Source organism: Corvus cornix, chromosome 12 (genome assembly GCF_000738735.6).
Source record: "Corvus cornix cornix isolate S_Up_H32 chromosome 12, ASM73873v5, whole genome shotgun sequence".
Taxonomy (NCBI): domain Eukaryota; kingdom Metazoa; phylum Chordata; class Aves; order Passeriformes; family Corvidae; genus Corvus; species Corvus cornix.
The window spans coordinates 12,907,510-12,928,403 of record NC_046342.1 but is presented as its reverse complement, the minus strand read 5'-3'; the positions used below and the strand labels follow the sequence as shown (position 1 = coordinate 12,928,403).

The window sequence follows — 20,894 nt, the reverse complement described above, 5'->3', positions numbered from 1 at the left end:
TTAAGGGCTCATGCTCCTCTTAGGATTAGAGGGAGGAAAAATACTTTCTTCATAAGTATAAAGTAGCCCAGTATTGAGGAACAAAGTGAACTGCCTCATTGGACAAATAAGCAGCAGTGAACTAAAGGAATGTTTTCCTGGGATCTCTATCAGGCTTTTCTTCAAGAGATTTCATGCTCAGCTGAATGTTAGAAGCATATTATCTAGAAACACACTTCACTTCTGCGTATGTATTATATTTCTCCGTTAGTAATAGAATATTAAAGCTGGTTTTTTGGTAAGCCAAGGCTTCTGATGTGGCAGTAGCCCACCTCTTTGTGTGTCTCTCACATATTTTAGCAGTCCCAAGTATTTACATAATACATAATCTCTGGTTACAGACAGAGGTTGCAGAGTTAGAAGTGGAGAATTATGTCTAGAGCTATTCAAAGAGATTAGAATTTGCAGTTTGTTTTCAACACAGTTGAATAACATTCAGGGTTGTTCGTTGGTGGGGTTTTTTTGTTGGTTTTAAAACTTTCTGACATATTTAAGCAGATTTTCTGATGTGCTGCTTTACTGGAGTGTCTGCTTTTTCAGCATATACTTCAGTAAAGTGTTTTCACAGTATCATGAGTATGTGTTTGGGACAACAAAGCTGTCTTAAAGTTTTAACTTTTCTTGCTGACCTTAAAAGAGGAAATGTTTTTGAATCCTATTTAAAAATATGAGTCAACAAGGGACAACTCACATAAAAGAATAGGAGTGTATTTTCATCAGAGTGTGATGGGCACATCATCTCACACAGTATCCCTTGATTTGGAATTCCATCTGCAAACGGCAGCAAAATGGTCCATACACAAGTCTGATGGTCTTTGCTTTTACTAATTATATGGTCTCCTTAACAATTAATGACAGTAAAGCATGTCAGGAAGGGAAAAGTATGATCATTAAGAAAGAAAGTGACCTTGTGATGGCAAAATACTTCACTTGTACTAGATAAGGGAATTGCTCCCACTGTGTTTGCTTTTGTAAACAAAATGAGTGGTCAGGATGTTTCTCAGGATCCAGTGCATATAGGAGGAGCAGCCACTACTGGATTCTCAATTGCATAATCCTAGAAGACAGGTGCACACACCGTAAAAGGGACATATCTGGGGTAGCTTTGCAGACAAATGTCTCAAGGGACCTGTTGCTGTGCAGTATCACAAAGGGCTGACAAAATGTGTAACAGCAGGGGAATTGATGCTGTCACTTCAGCATGGAGTGATTTTTGGGATTGGACAAGGGACTTTGCTGTATGGAAGTACAGATACTGAGACATTATGCACAGCAATGGCATCAAAAGGCAATCTTGGCATTCTACTGGCGTTAAATAATGACAGTTGATACCATATTCATGGATTAGTGACAACGTCTTCAATATGAGTTTCCAGGATAAACCATGATAACTGGAGTATTGGTCATTATTTGTGGCAGTGTTCATGAATACAGCAGCAAGAGCGAACTGCATTAATTCTTAGTGGTACTGGCTCCAGCAAATATATCAAACCTGTCTTTCATACTAATGTTCTTTAGTATGTAAAATAAAGTTCAAGGTTTGGGCTTGAGCCCAGCCTCTCTGATTACTCGAAGTGCTGGAATAACAGTAATGTTTAGCAACTTCATTCCCCTACAGTGGATATATATAAAAGTAGCTGTGTAAGAGACTTTCTTGGCTACCAAATTGAAAATGATCTCTCTACAAACCAAAAGACCCATTGGAAACCTGGCTTTCTGCTGTAAGATTTTGTCTTTACCAAAAGAAGCTCAGTCCAACTGAACAAGAGCAAGGCACTAATCATGCTTTATTCCTTTAGGAAAAGGGTGGAAGAAGAAATACAGAATGGCAGAAGCTGATGATGGTGCTGGACGTGGTGCTCTGGAAGAAGCTGCTGCTACAGAGGGCCCTGTGTGACTCCAATACTGAACTGAAGGAGCTCAAACAAACATCCGTGTCTGCGCCAGGGAATTCACGACTGAGGCACAGAGTGACAGTCTCACTGCTGCTACACAGAACTGAACAGTAAGGCAACGTGAGAGTAAAATGGACAGCAGCACTGCAACTCCTGTCTCCAGTGGGGTCCAAAACCAGATACCCGGCGCAGCTGCACAAGCACTGCACACACTGTGACACTGCTTCCCTACTTATAATGGTGTGAGCTACTCGTATTGCCATGGGAAGAGTCCACACAATTTGTGAGACTTTTCCCTGCGGGCTCAGCTCGGGTACGGCCGGCCCTGGGCACGGTGCTCCTGCACTCCCCAGGTGTCCCGTATCGCCGGGGGGGCTGGCACCTAAGGGGCGGCTACCGCGGCCAAGGAGCCGCTCCCCTCACGGTCCTCCTGTGCCCGCCACAAGCGGCAAAACCCACCACAGGCAGAGAAATCGGCCGCAGCCCCTACGGCGCCGCAGCCCCTCAGCCACCGTCCCGGCGAGCCCTTGACGGAGCGACGACCCCGCCTTCCGGCCCTGCGCCACCAGAGGCGGGGCCGCGCACGCGTGTCACAGCAGGACTGTAAGTCTCCATTTTGTGTTAATTTCACCCTCCTTCTCCCTGTCCCCGCTGCGGATCGTTCCAGCGGGAGGAGCGGGCGGCGGGCGCTGAGGGGGAGTCCTAGGGCACCGCTGCCCCCGCTCCCTGAGGCGGTGCCGCCCCTGTGCCCTCCGCGTCCTCACTGCGCCGTCATCCTCCTGTCCCTCCGCTCCGACATTGAAATACTCTCGTGGGCACGTTTCGCTCTAATGAAAAGTGCTTTATTGGACCCTCGTGAGCGCTGCTGTGGCCCCTCGGGGAGCGGCAGAAATACGGTGTGTTACAGCAGATCCATTAATTCCCACGCTCCAGCAAAACGCAAGGCAGTCATTGCAACAACCAGCCCGTGCTTGGATCACCGAGACTGAGCAATCGCCTAACTTTAAATTCCTGCGTGAGGCAGTAACGCTTAAAGCCATTTTAGGTGCCTTACGCACGTTGTCGAAGTGATGGATCAAGTGCTTTTATATCAGTTCCTAAATTATTTTAGCTGAACACGGGTAGGCTGGGTGACAATACCATACCCAGGGCAAAGGTAGCTATGCTTTTCCAAGGATACCATGTGTCCAAGGAATAGATTCATATTGCAGATTCCCAGTAACTCATTTAAGAAATTAGTAAAATCAAGATGAAGAACAACAAAAAGCCCCACTCCCTACCTCCTTCCCCAAATAGTCCTCTTGTTCTTGGTTCTAGGCTGGAACCTAAAATGTGAGCTCAGGGATTTTCAGCTGAAAGTTGCTTTTGTGACAAAAAAATATTTTAGATTTAAACTATTTTTGTGGGGTATGGTGTAATTAAAAATCTTAAATGATTTAACACTCTTAAGAAGAGGAAAATACAAAGTTCAGTTCAAAGAACAATTGCACAATATGTCACCTGTAAGCAGTTTTTTAAGTATTTAATTTTTGACTGTTGGATGTTGGTGATTGAAGTGAGACATTCCAGACCATGTGCTAAGATCTTAATTTTAAATTGAATCACTGAAATGTCTAATGGAAAAATGACATTAAATATGTTGCCTTTTTTTTCAGGACAAGATGTCTCTTATCTCCAATAAATAGCAGGCCCCCCGATTACATAACCTGCTTTCACATTTCCCTTCAAATGCACTTTTAGACATTCTGAGTAGTTTTAAATCTTTGAATGATAGCAGAGTACTGTTCCTATCTTCAAAAGTTACATCCTGTGTAAAGAAATTCTACACGTACACATGCTGCTTTTTTCCTGTGTTAGGCAGAGTGCTAACAAATGCTGAGTTTAGTTTGCTTGTCAATTCCACCACTTACTATGAAACCTTTAGTTTATTTCTTTCAGCTTGTTTATTTTTTTTCCCTTGTGAGACATTTGGGCAGAGATGTTGCTAGTTTCATTCAATGGGAGCTGTTACATTTCCAAGTATAGCACTTCTGATGCAAGTTCTAATTCAATCTCCTCAAAATATGCTGTTATAATAGTGCTAATTTAATTGGTATTGTAGTGAGAAAACTTAGAAGAATTAAGGCAGCAATATGTGAAAGCTGTGGAGCCTATTTGTTTTCATTCACTTATTTATTAAACATTTATTTTATTTGAATCCATTTTTCATATGGTTTTATTCAGCTTCTTATAATTTTGTTTTCTTTGATTATGGTTTATGTCTCAGAGTGCAATGAGAATAGTGTGTTACACAAAGCCTGTACTGATAGTAAAATATTTTAGTTTGACAGCCTTTGAACTGTATGTTTTCAGTTTCCATTGACTTTGCTAGTGGCCAAGGTAATACTTTTACATGCTGGGAAAATTGGAGGATATAGAGATGCTATTGGAAACAATGGGTCAACTCATATAACTTAATGTTAAACATGGGATTATCCACTTGTCTTTCATATTATAACTGTGTATGTACTTTATAGGATTTGCCTTTTTATAGTTACAATGTATAATCCTCTCATACTCATTTTGTCATTTGTCACATGAATCCGTTTGTGAATTTGCAGTAAATTGAATTACTCAGTTTTATATGTCAGTCATTCTTTCTTCTCCAGTATCTGCAGCTTCAATTATGTCAATTACATTTGTTTATATTATTTCATATATTTATAATTTTGCCTATTTCTGCCAAGGTTAAAAATACTGTTGCTTTCCAACTTTGTCAGCTGATTTGTGTATAGAATGTCTTTAGTGTGTAAATAAACAGCTTCAGACAAACTGGCCATGTTTACTACAGAGGGCAAATGTTGACATATTAAGTCTCCAAGAAAAACGTTGTTGACTTCTGTAGCTCAGATCCTAATAGGAGAATGATTAAAAAATGCAAATTGATTATTTTCGAGTATTTTGCTGCTGTGTAGGCAATGTTTTATTTTGTTCATCAATATAAGTTGACCAGTATCATCCATATTTTCTCCTTATTAAGCTAATATCTGAAATGTCTTTTTTGCCTTCCTTTAGATTTTTTCTCTCTTAGATTTAAGTTATTCTTACAGGGCTACATGGTTTTGTTGCTTTGTTATTTCCATAAGCTCTAGAGGGAGATGGACACTTTAAAGAAAGTCTTAATAAATTATGTTCATTCTTCTCATCTTTCTCTACTCCACCAGTAATTTATCAAATAAAACTTAGATATGTTTGGTGCAATGTGTTCCTTGTGCATCGTTGTAGTTTATAACTCCTATTTTCCGAGTTTAGTGCTCAAATTCATATGTAAATGTGGTTTTTTGTTTGCTTGTTTTTATTTATTATTTTAAAGGCCTAACCAAATCTTTGTTTGTTTTGTTTGCTGATAAAATGCCTTCTGGGTTCCTTTGAGAACCAGGGAGGGAAATATGATTGTCTCTAAAGGTACAGGATAATTCTGAATATCCGTGCTCAATAGTCAATGTCAGAATTTGAAGCCTTTCACTTTTGCACGTAAATTTTTGTAGTGAAGGAGGTGCCTCTGCACTTAATAATGTGCACACAAACTAAGGATAAAATTGTGTTGTAAGAGAAAAGCAGTTTCATAATCAGCATGTAGAAAGCTTTACTGGTAAAAATGACTGGCATTAGTTGAATGTTATTCCAGTTGGAAAGGGCTGGATCTGGCCCTGTTTATGACTAACCCAGCACCCACTGTGTCCAGGCAGAGTTATTTGGGACTGTACAATTAGATTGTACTTGTTCTCTAAGTGATTCAGCTGTTCAGAGAGTTTCTGCAGAAGCCCTTAATTAAGACTAGTTCCTCCTCCCTTCCCTTAAATTTCATGACAGTCTGCTAACTGTCTTTCTACAAGGAACAGATTGGAAAGTTGTTTAAAGAGCTCTCCTCCACCAGTGCATTGATTGTGAGGGGGAATCCCAAGCTGTAAAAGGCCCCTAAATGGAGGTTCCCAAGACTGTAATCCCTGAGGGAGATGTGTCAGGGTGGGAGGGCTGAGGGTACCTACAGAGGGGAGCAGGTGTTTGCATAGGTCCCTGCAGATTGTTATGGTAACAGCGTAGAATTTTTCAAATTTATTGAGTGCATTTAAAGGCCTACTCCTTTTGGAAGTGGTGTAGCTATTCTACTAGCAAACTTGAAAAATTATAAAGAGGTCTTAGGAAAAAAAGCTAGTTTTAATCTTTTGGACAATACTAAAGAAAATGTCCTAATGGTGAGGTGTAAATAAACCTTTTTATTTTATTCAGATTGTGTGCCTCTCCTCTCATCAATTTGCACTGCAATACTGAATAGTCCCAGTGTAGCTCATCAGATTTGCATTGTAGCACATAACAACAGCTGCATTTGTCTGCTTCACATTTCTAGATACTCCAAAGTACAGAATTTCTGTATTGGCACTGCCGTGATGCCTGTTAGTGTATCAAAGTAATGCTCTGTCTTACTGCATGAATAGTCAAAAACATTTATATAAATTCTTCTGAATGTAAAGCTTTTTTAGCATTAACATTTGCAGAGATTTAGCAAGGTGTAAAGTCACTAAAAATCTGATGTGTCTGGTAGGTATTGGCCTTGGCAGGTGTTTTGTTGTTCAGAAGTCATTGTATACCAACTTGTTGGAATACTTTATATATGTCATTTGTTTTCAAAATTATTTCTGAAATGTTAAAGTATAAGACTTTAAATTGGCACAGTGTTGATGCTTGGCACTAAGTATGCATATTATTTATCCTTTTCATTGTTATTATGCAAATACTGAAAATTAAGTACCTTCTAAACTGTTTTGCTGGATTTGTGCACTAGTCTTAACTGAGAACTAAGAGATAATGAAGGCCTGTTAGAAAGCAGTGGGTAACACACGAGGCTCAAATTTGCATTTTAGCTGGCATTTGGAATGAACATCAGTGTTCTGTTAGTAAAAACAGTATGATTCCCTAAACTGGTAGGAAGTAAAGTATTCCATAGGGACTTTGGATTTTGAAAGAGCTTTTAAATAGCATTAATACAGTAATATTTTTCTAAATGGTCACTAAAATGAAAAGATGTTTGATTTTGTTGTTTTCTGTTGTCACTGTTTTTCCCACTTTGATGCCTTACCTGACTTTTGCTGCCTTCCTGATACTCCCCTTAAAAAAAAAAAAAAAAAAAAAGGAAATACCATTAATTTTGTATACTTTATCCACGATCTTTTTGGCATTTCCATGAATCAAAACCAGTAGCTTCATTACTTGTTTATTTAATATATAGTAGCAGAGCAACCATTCTTACCTATGCTGCATTAAGAGCTGTGTGTGTCCTTCAACTTTCCTGCCTTCGTTTCTTCCTGTCTTCTAAAGCACAATACTTCCTAAGTAACATACTCAGTATATCTTGAAAACATTTTATAATTTTATAATTTCTTTTGACATACCATGTCAAACCAAGTGCCAAAACAAAAGCAATTTTTCCCTTGATTTTGCAAAAATGGTACTCCACTTTGATGTATGCCCTTGATAGTATAACAATATGATTATTCTTTGCATTAATATTCCCACCTATTGTTTAATAACTTCTGTAGATAACATATGTGATGCTCAACCTTTTCTTTTCTATTTAATTATTGTTATATGTGTTTTAGTTGCTCTGGTTCCTCACAAAATTGCCTAGCAGATTTTGAAGGTTAAATGAGTTTTCTGTTGTACATGAAAGCTTCCTTGCTTTTTTTTTTTGTGATAAAGATCCAGTTACTTTTATACTAAAATGCTCTTGCTTAAGGTTTGTGTTGCTCCTTTAATTAAATAGGCACCATATACCATCTTTTTTTCAAGCATTGCAGAAAAAATTAAAACCTGAACAAAGTGAAAAACTTTACTGTTTTTAGAAACAGGTAATGACCGGTGATCATAAGAGTAAATTAAATACTGAAGTCTTTGTGTTTAAACCTGTTTGCTTTTCTGCCTTTTACTCTTATAGTTTTAACACTTTGTGTCCCTTGTGTAAACTGAGTATCTTACCAAAAATATTTGGGTAAAAAATACAGTAAGGAATTTCACTGCCCCTTAGTTTCAACCACAAAATTGATTTATTTGAAAGAGAAGTTTTCCAGCATGAGGAGACAAAGATTGGTCTTCATTCTAAAGTACAATGTTAACAATCTAAAGAGTTACCTAATTTATTTAGTCTGTGCTGATTAACTTCATTCTTGATGGAGACAGTTGCTATTGCATGTGATGACAAATGAAACTCCCTCCTATGCTGCAAATTTCTTGTGCTGGGACACGTCCTTATGATTTAATGATTTCAGGCTTTCAGTCTCTTTTTAGTTCATGTTGTGTTATTAAATATTTAAGAATTATATGGTTGTGATGAATCCTATTTCAGAAGAGCAGAATTTGGTTCATTGCAGAGAAATTTTCAGGTAAAATTTGTCTTTAAAACATTCAATATTCGAAAGAGACAGGGAAAGGACAGAAGGGATCTTGCATAAATCTGAGGTTTATGAGTTCCTAAGTCTTATTTTTGATTAGGCAGATGTTTTGCTGAAGAAAATGGGTAGTCTTGTTTAAAAATATTTATAGAAAAACCAAAATGCAGACCAGCAGAGCAAACAGAGCTCGAATGAGAACCTAATGTTCTGTCTGCTATTTCTCTAGAAAATGTTACAACCCTGGACTTCAGCTTCCATTGCTCTGCAGGCCTTTATATGAGTTGGATTTAAACTGCAGTGATGTTATTGTTTGGGGACGTGTTGATTGTCAAACTACTGTGCCTGTTTGTGTGTTGCTGCAAACTATTGTCAACTAAAGTGTTTGGTTCAGTTATCATTACAGAGGGTTATTTGCCTATTAAAAACTGGAGTGAAATATTGGTAGCGAAATATTTGTATTATATATAGAAGACATTTTTATAAATGTATTTATCATGAGTTGTCCTACTAAGAACTGAATTGGAAAAGGAAGAATATGGAGAGTATTCTTGGCAGTCTGACTAGCAATGTGGCTGTTCAGTGTGGGATAGTAAATAGTTGTGAGGTGGTGAATAGTTACTTGTCTGCAGCTTTGTAACAAAAATCAGGATTAGTGTTTGAAGTTATATGAGAGGATACTGGGGGCGGGTTTTAAATCAGGGAAGATTTAGAGGTGGTTGGATATTGAAGCAAAATAGTGCAAAGAATCTTAGGATACAATTTGAGGTACTCGAAGGTTAGACAAAACAGTGCATTTTAGTATAGATATTTTGATAGGAGTAGTCAAATAAATGAAAATTACTTTCTGAGGAAAACAGGTTTTTTTAAAGGTTTTTGTTTGCCTATAGAAAATTGCTTTAAAATTTGAAAGGAAAATATGAAACTGAAAGTTCTATTCCATTTGGCAGCTGTTTTTTCTTTATTTTTCTAGTGTAATGTTAGTTTTCGATCGTGTGTGTGAGCATTCATTGTACATTGGAAATAGGAATATGAAAGCAGCATTAGGAAAGATAAAATCATTCTACATTATTTCTTAAATATTTTATAGTTCTTACAACACTTGCATTGTAACGGGTTCTGTGTTGAGTGTTGAGACTGAACGATGCAGTTATCAATAGTATTTGTCACTATTGCAAAGAACCACCCATTGCAGTGTGATTTATTTCCAGATGCCAGGGCTTCTGTGACTCCGTTTGCAAGGTCAGAATGCTTCACACTGACAGACTGTGCAAGTGTCTGTACACAGAGATCAGGTCCCTTTACAACCTTCCTGATAAGCTGAATAAATTAAAATCCTTAATAGGAAAAGATGAGGATATCAAATAGCTGTTGCAAAAGACAAGCTGTAAAATTCTTTGTGAGCAAAGGAGAGAGAAAAAGACCAAAATAAAGTGGCAGAAGAGTGTGATTGTTGCCATAATCTGAAAGGGGTGGCTGGTCTACAGCAGTTTCAGAGAATTAATCAGTGACACACAAATGAAGGAATGCTGTTCTGGAAAGCTCTGTTCATGATCCCGCCTCAACATGTGTTAGCTCTCAGCAAAGCTGGTTTTGAGAAAGCTGTTCTCTTGCTTATTGTCTCAGAGGCTATGTCAAATAGTACAGGGTTTGCTCACAATGATCTGAGTGTGGATAAGGGGACCAAATTCTTTAGAAACACATCTGACTCACCTTACTGCTCATAAGAATTACAAGAGTAGTGCTGGTTCTACAAGGAAACAGCCAATATAGAAAATTCATTTGTGAGCCATGAATACTTAAAAATTCATGTAGCTAATAGTTTACTTTATGTTTCCTTTCCAGCTGTTCTATTGTCTAAGTGGTTTATTAAACTGAAAATGTCTCTAAATACTAAGAAGTGAAGCTTTAAAAGCAACTAGGCCAGGAGTAGATAAAGTACATTATTTGACAAAGCTGTGTTGTCCTATTGCATCTCTGAACTGGGCAAGTAATTAATGAGGATCTTTGTCCTATTTAGTGTTGTTTTTTTCTCAAAAGTACCAAAGCCAAACTTCAGCTTTTTAAGTGTTTAATGCGTTTAGTCACATTTTACTCTCATGCTGTCTTTTCCAGCTTGGGCAGAACCCTCTTGTTGCTCTTGGCATGGAAGGTCTAATTTGATGGAGGTTGAACATTGTGAACCTAAACAGGGCTTTCAGCTCCCCACGCTAATTATTCTCATTTCATCAGGCACAAGTAATAGAACCACTTGCAGTGACCTGCTTTGGGCCTTATATAAAGTAAAAGGTTTCTTCCCTTGTTTTTTCCAAGTGTTACAAGCAATGGTGGCTATAAATGCTGTTTAACTCCTGATGTAACATCTGTCCTTCCACAGAGGAAGGTGCTGTCATCTAATTCAGCTAAGGCTCATTTATGTATATTTCTGAGAACTTCTGCTCTCTGTAACGAGAGGTTTTTTACTAGTCAGCACTGCTTGTCAGGTTATTTATGCTGCAGATCTTGGTATTTTTTAGTCATTATCTCTGAAAAATCTAGGATGATCAATGTAACCGAGAAGCTTTAAGCAGCCACTGCATGCTAGGTGATCAAGGAGGCAACTACAAGCCACTCCTACAAAACCCGATTTTTAAAATGATTGTGTAAATGACTTTTTTTTTTCTTTTAGGTGTCAGCTCTTCAACTTAACTGAGACAGAAACGTGCATAACTGGTAGAAGGGGCTTTTCTCTCTAGAACTGAATTGTGCACCTTAGCTGGATATTGAGGGAGTAGAATTTCAGAGGAATCTTTTCTGAATCTGACTGAGACCCTTAGGCTATTTAAAAAAATATTTAAAGATTGTTTTATTTTGGTAAAATGTTGTCTTTTTTTTCCTTGAGTAGTTTTGTCATCTTTGTGTTACTACAAGGAACCTGAGACAGATTAACATTGTGCAAATCTGATTAAAATTATCTGTGCTGTTTCAAAGGTCAGGTGCACTCAGTGAATTTGCTTGCAAATTATTTTGTTTATTCTGTGTACGTATGCATCTTGAGCTCTATAAAGGTCAGGAGAGGAGATTCATTTTGGAATTTAAAAGAAGTTAGGTTTTTACTGCTGTAGCCCTGGTTAGTTTCATTTGAACTAATAAAAATTGTTTTGCTTGGTTTTGTTTTGCTGTCAGTTTTACTTTTCTAGTGAAACTTGTTTGTAAATATGAGGTCTACTTGAAAATAAGACAGTATTAGTAATGCATTTTATTTTTTTCATATTTTACGTGATCTTTATTAAGTACTAAATTAAGTACTGCTTGTACAAATTAAATACTACTCTTATTTGGTTTTTGGTTTCTTGGATTCTTTAATTCATTGGGTAGACTAACTATTTTCCCAACCAGAGTAATATATTTAAAGGATGCACAGCATTTAACTGTCTCTTGCCACAAATGTTTTAATAAAATAGGCGTGGTGATGCAATTCCTGTAGAATTTATAACAGTGCTGCTATTAATGTTCAGGTTGAATAATATAACCACAAAAGGATTCATGTGTGTGTCATGAAGCATAACTAATTGCAGTTGTTGGTCACAGAACCAGTGACAATTAGTAAGGAAGTGGGCTTCTATTAAATACAAAAGAAACTGCATTGTAAAAGCCTAATTTTTGTCCTAAAAAAGACTGTTATATAAGCCCCCTTGCATTCCAGTTCTGTCTCTAGAATGGTTGAAATATTTGTGATTGTTTGAAACAAAAAAACCTTTTAATGATACTTGTAGGAATGAAGAAATTTTCAAACCAATAATAACGATTTTCACTAAAAAATGAGTATCTTTTTCAAAGTTTGCATTCACTTGGAAAGTCTTGAGCTGTTTAACCAAATCAGATTTTCCTGTCAAGATCATTCAGACATTTTGTTTTCTGACTTAAGGAGGTGGAATCTGAATGAGGCAGAACATGCTGATTGAATGAACATAGTACTAAAACTTAACAAAACTCTGTGTGTTTTAGTGCACATTTTACTGGAAGGATGGACAAATTTTGCAGTTACATGAAAGGTTAAGAAAATTGTTCTGAGTCTTTTTATGCGTAGAAGAATATAAATCTCATGTGGGCAGTTGTGGTGCTTTCAGTAGTAAGGAATAGATGTCATTGTAAGCAGGGCACTTGCCAAAGATTGGTTCAGTGTGTATTTAACCTGCAGTTGCTGCAGTCCATGTGGACGTAACCAAGCTTGGCCATTAGTAGCAACAGATAAGTCACACTGGTTTCTTTTTAGTTTAAAAAATTGCTTTAGTAAATCGGGTGCTTGCCCAGGCTGGTTGGTTCTAATTTTGTAGGGCAGAAACTGGACTGCTGGGTGCCTCCTTTGAAAGACACAGAAGATGGTGAGGCCTAGACTAGGTGCCTTTGCTTGTGAGCGTTTTGCCAAGATGCCACTCCTGCTTTGAGGCTCTTATTTTTCTTGTCTGTTTCTTATTAATTAGTATAATTTGTAAGCTTTCCTCCACTGAGTCATTATTGTTCGTAGCAGGCACTGTCATTTCTCTTTACCTAAGTGTTTCCAATGAGAACGATTTCTGTGTCAGCTTTTCACCAGTTTTGCTGTTTGAATCCTAGTCCATTAATTAACTTTAGTGTTTTATACCTGTTGTGAGATGTAGCCTTCGCAGTGCTGCAATTGAGGCTGTAGGTGTTAGGCCTTGACAGTGTGATTTAAGAAAAATTTTAAAAATTTAAAATTGGGAAACTTCAGGATATTTGAATTAGAAATTAGAATATGTTTTTTAACAAAAAACCCCAAAACCCCAAGCATTGTGTATACCTGACTTACTTGGAAACTTTCTCTTAAATAATATGTTTTCCTGTTTTTCACTTTCCCAGGTGTCAGGGGAAAAAACATTGCATTCTAGTACTGTGATATTAACACTTCTCATGTCATGTTAATTCTGGTGTGTGGCTTGTTTTAAGAAGGCTTGCTTAAGTGGGATAAAATCCCAGTATGACATATGCTATGATGGCACATTTCTGAGAGGTAAGCTTGAGAATCATAGTTACAGACAAAGTATCAGGATCTGCATGCAGGGGAATAGAGAAGAATAGAAATGAAGAAAAGATGGAAATAGTGTTCTTTAGAGGAAGATTAATAACACATTTGGGAGTGATATATAAGGGTAGGTATTGCACATAATCAGAATTCCGGCTTATATAAATACTTTGGATGCTAGCTAAAGCTTCTAAAATTACTTTTTTTTCCAGAACTGTGTTGTAATATAGAACCACATTCATATTCATATCTTTACACATAATAAAACATTTGTACCAGTGAAGATCTTGAAAACTTTGATATACAAAAGAAACTCTTTTGAAACGTTTGGAGTTGGTAGTAGATTCTGAGGTATTAGGTAGTAAGCATTCTGTGAGATACACTGGGAATCCTAGAATTAGGAATACTTTGCCCTTGAACTTTTTTGTTATTATTTGATACTGAGACCAGAGCAGTGGCTTTCTGTGTATGGAAATTTGGTGTATGGGTACATACACTACAAATGCTGTAGTGGGCACTGCAGAATTATGTACTTAGCTGCATTTGCACATTTATTTTATTTTCATTAGGAAGCTTAAAATGGCTATTTCTCTTGCAGTGTAGGAATTAATTCCTAGATAGACTCCTCTAATGGATGGTTTCGAACTGGTGTAGCTTTATCTGAAAAAAAATATATATATTAATTTTGATATATTGTATTCAATCTGTTTGTTGCCATGTTGTGGTGGATTGCATCGGTTCCCTTGGGTGCTTCTCATTTATTCCGTGTGTGCAATGCAGGTGATTCTGGGCAGCATTCTGGGACACTCTTCCTTTCAGCTTCCTGTGGATATGGACTGCAAACAGTGGAAACTCAATCTGAACACAGCCGATGTTTTCTGAAATACAAAGCACACAAGTGCCTTGCTGTTCCTGCATGCTGTGTATGCACCTGGGATGGGAAATAATCAGTGGCTGCTTTTGTCTTCTGGCAATACTACTGCTGCTTTTGTGCCTGTAAACTCCTGAGGCTGAAAAGTTGTGGCTGGATTCTTCCTTTGAGCATTATTCATTCTGTCCATATATATTATGTGTTTCTCTTGTTATCTGCTTAGGGTTCTATGCTCAAAATTGGCTGAATTAGTTATGCATTTGTTGAGTTCCCCTTTGGTTTGGAGAACAAGTACCATCTCTTCAGGAAGTTTGAAGACAAAACTGGAGAATACGAAGAATTAAGTATTGTCAGTGTTGATGAAAAACATAAGTCAGGAGAAAAAATTGATAGCATTGTTTAAATAGCTTCTCATAAATGTGTAAGATTCTCATTAGTCCAACATCAGAAGTCTAATGAATATTAATGAATGAGATCAAAGACATTTAGAAATCAAAGCAAGTAAACAACAATTATTTTTAAGAATTATATAAGTTTTTAACTGCACAAAAATATAAATCATTTTAACAGAATGGCTCCATGAGAAGTTTTTCTTGAAAATATTTTTCCTGAAAGTTTTTGTGTTGAACTAGAAAGGCAAGTATGTAACATAAACCAGAAAAATACATACATCAAAACATGAAATAGATAAAATGTCTTCATTATGCTGTACCGAAATACCCAAATTAAACTGTGGAATCTAATAGGCTGGGAATTTTTTCTTGACCCGAGTCCATGATTTGAGCTTGACTCAGACTGTCAACACAAATGGGTAAATATTGCGAAGGAAATTACTTTTGGATCTCAGACCTTTACTGTTTCCTTCTACATTTCTAGTACTTTTGGACTAAAGTTATCCGTGCTGAAACATATACATAGTGTAATTCTGTTAAAAAAGATAGGTTTACACATCATTTAATACATGCGAGATTTTGCTTATCAAATATCGGAGTATGGCCAGAACTATCTTCATCTCATCATCTGCTTTTCCAAATCTTATGTAGAACCACAGCATGTGGTGTTATCTGTATGCCACAGTTATTTAATCTTTGAACAGAACATGCTTGTAATATAGCATGGGATATTTCAGCATCACAGTATGATGCAAATAAATCTTCCAAGACTGAGGGAAATAATTGGACCAGTTTATTAAATAGTACTTTTCATTTATCTTTACTTTTTTACTAATATTCATTTAATAATTCCTTTATTCCACTAAAAAAAATAATTTTTGTATGAGATGATGATCTAAAGCAAATAATAGGTGTAGGCATGAGTTCAGGTATCTTTTATTTCTGTGATTAAAAAAACCCATTTTATATCTGTATAATTTTCTTTAAAATTCTGTGATGATTTTAATGCATTTAATCCACAAAGGCCATAATGGTGATATTACTCCAAAGGCCCAGCTTCCCTGGTGCAACATGGAGAGCATTGTCCTCATAAAGCACCCACTTGCTCTGGGCGATAGTGACATTATTTGACAGTTTGTGATTCCTATGAACTTTAAGGGCAAAGTAGGGCCTGCAAGAAGATCCCTCAAATACGGTCAAAGAAACAGTTTCATTTTGAACCTGGATATAAAACTAATGGTATCTAACAGCTTTTAGTGTCACTGAATCAAATTCCTCAAGTAGAAAGAACGGGTGACATTCTGTTTTAAAGTGACCGTATGTTTGACCCAGTTTCACGATGGTGGTGTCATCACAATTGTATCTTGCTGCTGTAGGCTCTTGCAGCCTGACAGGCAGAACAAGTTGCTTTAGCTCACAGAGCTCATCTGTCACACTGAGCAGCTTGCAGGTTTCTATTATCTGAATGAAATGTGGAGCAAGGACTTCTCCCTGCTCCCTGCCTATCAGCATAGTCAGCAACCTGCTCACACCCCTGGTAATGGACTGAAATGAAATGGTAGAAGGAGAGAGAAGAAAAAACTGTTTCCAGAGATGCAAATGTAAGCCACATATAATAATTAAATGGCTTCTGGTTCAAAAATAATAATTTAAAAAAACATGTCCAGGAACTAGATGGAAGGTTAATTTCCAAGGAAGGATTGCAATTTCCTTCTCTGAAATGAGAGATGGAAAGCTTTTAATTGTATATTTAAGACACAAAACTAAGAACAGTTTATAATTCAGTAGGGCAGTGACAGGCATCTCTGTTTTCATCACAAGCACGTGCTTAGCACTTAAAGTGTTCAAACCTTTATGGAGATTTTATTATATTTTCCCAAAATAGTGCATCTAGAATTTTGTACCCTAGGCCATATCTTGCCATAATCTCTACACTCTTTGTAGTTTTGTAATAGGAGCAATGTTAGGGCTCTGAGTTTGTGCAGGTTGCTCTTTGAAGTTCATGTGTGGCTGACTTGGCTGCTTTATTCTTGCCATGACCAATTTTTACTTGTTTTGAGAAAATTGGCAAAAGATGCACAAAGCACAACGCTTAGTAAATTCTGATTAGTGGTTTTTCCTATGTTAAGCATAGGAAGAAATTTTTTCTAGCCTGTTATGTCTAGTTTTAAAAATGTTTTTACTAGAGTAAAATTTCCAAGTAAAACTTCAGCTAGTAACAGCTACCAACTGGTTTCTGTTTGTTATAATAATAATGATTGTGGCAGTCCACAAGCAAAATGATTCACATGTGGCACGTGTCAGGAATGCCCTCTGCTATTTAAAAATGAGATAGATTATAGTGGGGGAGAAACCTGTTAATGTTTTATTCAAATTGATGCTGTACAACATTAATCAAAAGGAATACACCAGTTGATATTTTCATCATGGGAATGATGAGCTGAATCACTCCAATCTAATGAAAAATAGGACTATGGAATATATGGCATACATATGAATTAGGAAGATATTTCTATCTTTGGGTTTCACAGTTTCAGTGGAATAGAAGGGTCATTCTGTGGTGATCGATGGATTTGTGGTGAATTGCACAAGATCTGAGAAAATGAGGATTGCATTTATCACATCTAAGGGGAATGTCAAAGTGTGTGTCTGCCCATAACCCCATCAGTGGTAAAATGATGACAATGTGCCTTTGGGAGGTACCGATCAATATGACTGTTGCAAAGCTCAACAACGACTGATGCCGTTCTATCTGATGAGTTCTGGGGGTGGTTTAGAGAGCTGTGGAAAGAAAAAACAAAGAAAAACATCAGCTTTGTACCCAGGACCTGCTTGAAGAAAGTTTGAAGTGAGTCTCATAAAAATGAAATGGGACATAATGTTCTAGGTTTGAAAAATTAGATAAAGCTGTTCAGCTGAATTTGGTTTGCCTGGTCATTATAGATAGCACTTACACAATATATAATCATTGAGAGCATGACACAGAAGCAGAATGACTTCTGGTGGTCTTGAAGACTAAGTGTGTAATGAACTTCCCAGAGTGCAGTTCATTGGGAAAACCAGTAGTAGTAGAAAAAAAAAAAAAAAAAAAGAAAAAAAAAGTTGATGATAATCCATTCAGAAAGCCCACTGGTTTGCTCAACAGAAATAAATCCTATGTTTTCTGACCAGAATAAATCAATGGCAATGTCACAGATGAAGAATATCCAAAACAAGCTCAGAAGTAAAATGTAGGTGAACGCAAACATTTTAAACAGCAGAGAAAGCTTGCTGCTTCTGTCACAAAACCCATAACATATAAAGGCTAAAATGTATTTCGTATATTGTTTTCCTTTTCCCAGTAAAAACTCTGAAACCTGAATCAGATTTTCTGTGGATAAGAGAGAGGGATTTCTGAGGGAATAACCCAAATGCATGCTGATAAAAACATGCATATATAATGTAAATAGGCACACTTAAAATCCCTCTAATTATTTTCAGCAATAGTGAAGACAAAAGCACCTGAAATCTGTGGTCTTATTTCCTAACTCTGAAGTTCCTAGCTAAAAGATGTGCAGCTTTTTTCCTTGACTTGATGTGTTTTTATTGAAATGGGTATCTTACTCCTTATGTAGCCAAATCTTGCTAGTCTAAATAATTTGAAGAACCATTATAATTTAGGAGCAATTCTGAAATTAAAAGAGGGAAGAGGGTAGAAGTGGGAGTTTTTTTGGGAGCAGCAATGAGGTTCAGAGAAGAAGTAATTTCTGTCAATTTTTCCAGGAAAACTGAGGGAAAGACTCAAAAAATTTTGGTTTTGCACAAGTTCGTATTTATTTTTGTGCTAAACTTAGAGTAAAATTGTACGTACCTAGGGTTACAAGGGTGATAGAGATTCATAGGAGTAGAGATCAGAAGAGATCACTGAAGTGTTTTGTTTGATCTCCTGTGTGGGCAATGTAAATGTCACTCATTTCCCTCGATGGAGACAGGTAACATGCTTGGCAGAAGTGGATCTCCTGGAAAGCTTGTCTTTGTTTGAAGAGGGATAAGTGTCCACTTCCTTTGGTAATTAGTTCTGTTTGGTGGTTAATCATCTTCCAGATTAAACTTGGGTTTGTACAAATTGATCTTTTGTCTGTGTTGAGTTGTCTCTGACATTCAGGGCAGTCCCCTTTAACTTCAGAGGAAATTGGAACTGGCCTAAATTGCTTCACCTTGGCTCCCCTCTCCATGTACAGGGGTGCTGGATGAGTTCAGTGTTAGTGACCAAACAATGGTGGCATTAAAGCAGTAGAGGGAAGCAACATCTATTAGTACAGACCTTTTTCATGCAGTAGGAGCTGTACAAACTAAACATAATTATTAATATATAGGCCAAACATTGATGTATGTATTTATTATCCCTTTGTAGTCTCTAATTACAGAAAGATGATACTCTAAAGGTATTTCTTACATTGCAGTGACAAACATTGCCTTACACTTTGTTACATTCACAAATCTGACTGCAGAGATTAAAGATAAAGCTGACAGGACAACTTCTTTAGCCACGTGGCTTCCCTATCAGATGAAAGTGCTGAGTGATAGAGGGAAAATGTAAAGAAAGTTGATATGCTGAGGGTCTCCAAATCTTAGAGAGTAAGTGCTGACTTCTGCTTTGTTCACAGTGGTTAAGTTGTGCTGGTGTAGTTATGTTTGCAAAGATTAATGCCAGCGTATTTAAAAATAAATGCACTGGTCCTGTGTCTGCTGCCTAAATTAATAATGCCAGGTGAGAAAAACAAGAAAATTGGAAGTTACTTTTTAATGGCTCTTCTGAATTTGCATGAGGCTTGCTTATGTAGTAGTATGCATCAAGCATTTCTATGGAAAGCAGGAAATTAAGATACATAAGGCTGCATAACTGTGGATTTTTCACTGTGTATTAAGTGGATAAATACCTAAAATTTAGGTAGCAGAGCATAATAGTTGTCTGTGTGTATAATATCACAATAACTTTAGTCTTTGAAGACAGTTCAGCATTCTTTACTTGCTCATAAACATGTAACTCAATTGTTCTTTGATTTGTAGTTAAAGTAGAAATAGGGTGGGTTTTTTGCTAAAAAGAGATTGGATCTTACGTCAGACAGCCTGACAGAAACTAATTTTCATTAATAAGCTATTTTTCTGAGATTCAGATATCCCATAATCTTGTATTTTTTTCAACAACTTCAGCTTTTCATTTTCAGATTTTTCTGTTGTCACGTTCAGAAGGTTGAACTGGCATAATTAAAGCAGCCTACAGTGTAAAAGAAAGATGTAGAAATTCAAGATAGTCACATTATGCAGTGAAATTTAAATTGATATGAATTTGTGTTGTTATAAACTGTAACTCACTATGATCAACTGTTTGAAGACCAGTTAAACAACATATTTGTATAGCCCAGAAGAAGCAAATGTATGCTATGCTGTGATATGAGTTTGCTTTTTTTCTTCTGATCATGTTTGCCTTTTATGACATGGTACATTAATTTTTAATGTATATATAGGCAGTTGAGCTGTTAATAGGTGGAAGAATATATAAGAAAAAGATTGAAGCAAGGAAATGTTTCTAATGAATAAAAATATTTTCAAAGGAAACATTTAAGAGGAGCTAGAAAGTGGAGTTCTGTATGTGGCAGCAGCACTCTGCAGGTTTGCAGTTGTTTGTACCTGTCTAATCTTCTTTTTATCTAAAGTTATTATGGTAACTGTGGTGTTGCCTGCCATAGTTGACCTTAAACCAAATAATCTCCTTTTAATTATCTTTAATTTAGATAGATTTGGCTTCCATTTCATACTCACATATGCATACACACCCAGTTCTTTCTCCTGTTTTTTATTTGGGAAGAGAGTGAAAATGTCTGTTCGATCGCTCACAGTACCTGCGTCCTTTTTTTGTGGCACATCTGCACAGCTGCTGTCAGGTGCTGTTACCTGCATTAAATGTCAGACTTGCTTTTCCTTGGAGAGATCCTGGCAGGAGGAAAATTCTCTGGAGAGGAGGTGGTGACTAATTCTGCCCTAGTATGACCACATTTCTTAGATACTCTAGTCCATGTAGATACAAGCTCACCACACCTTTACTGAGAACTGGCGAATACAACCCAGCTCCATCCTGAAGCTGCTGAAGCTGCTGTCTCACCCCTTTAGCTCTGAGTTAAACTCAAGCTACTATGATTTGCCCCTTTAGCATCAGCTAGTGATCTGGGTTTGATGTCGAATTAAAGAGAATCATGCAGCTTTTCTTTGGAT

At 36.9% G+C, this 20,894-nt stretch overlaps 1 protein-coding gene across 6 annotated transcripts in view; it reads left to right on the top strand.

Annotated features, from left to right (window-relative positions):
• The window catches only part of FHIT (fragile histidine triad diadenosine triphosphatase), a 620,602-nt gene that overhangs the window by 57,075 nt on the left and 542,633 nt on the right, over nucleotides 1–20,894 (top strand). For 5 of the 6 annotated variants that reach the window (XM_019280433.2, XM_010390178.3, XM_019280432.3 and 2 more), the window contains one exon: nucleotides 1,839–2,537. The gene's annotated coding sequence lies outside the window, so the exon portion shown is untranslated. Of the gene's footprint in view, nucleotides 1–1,838; nucleotides 2,538–10,655; nucleotides 10,740–20,894 lie in introns of those variants that run through there. The other variant, XM_019280434.1, reaches the window with a different exon arrangement.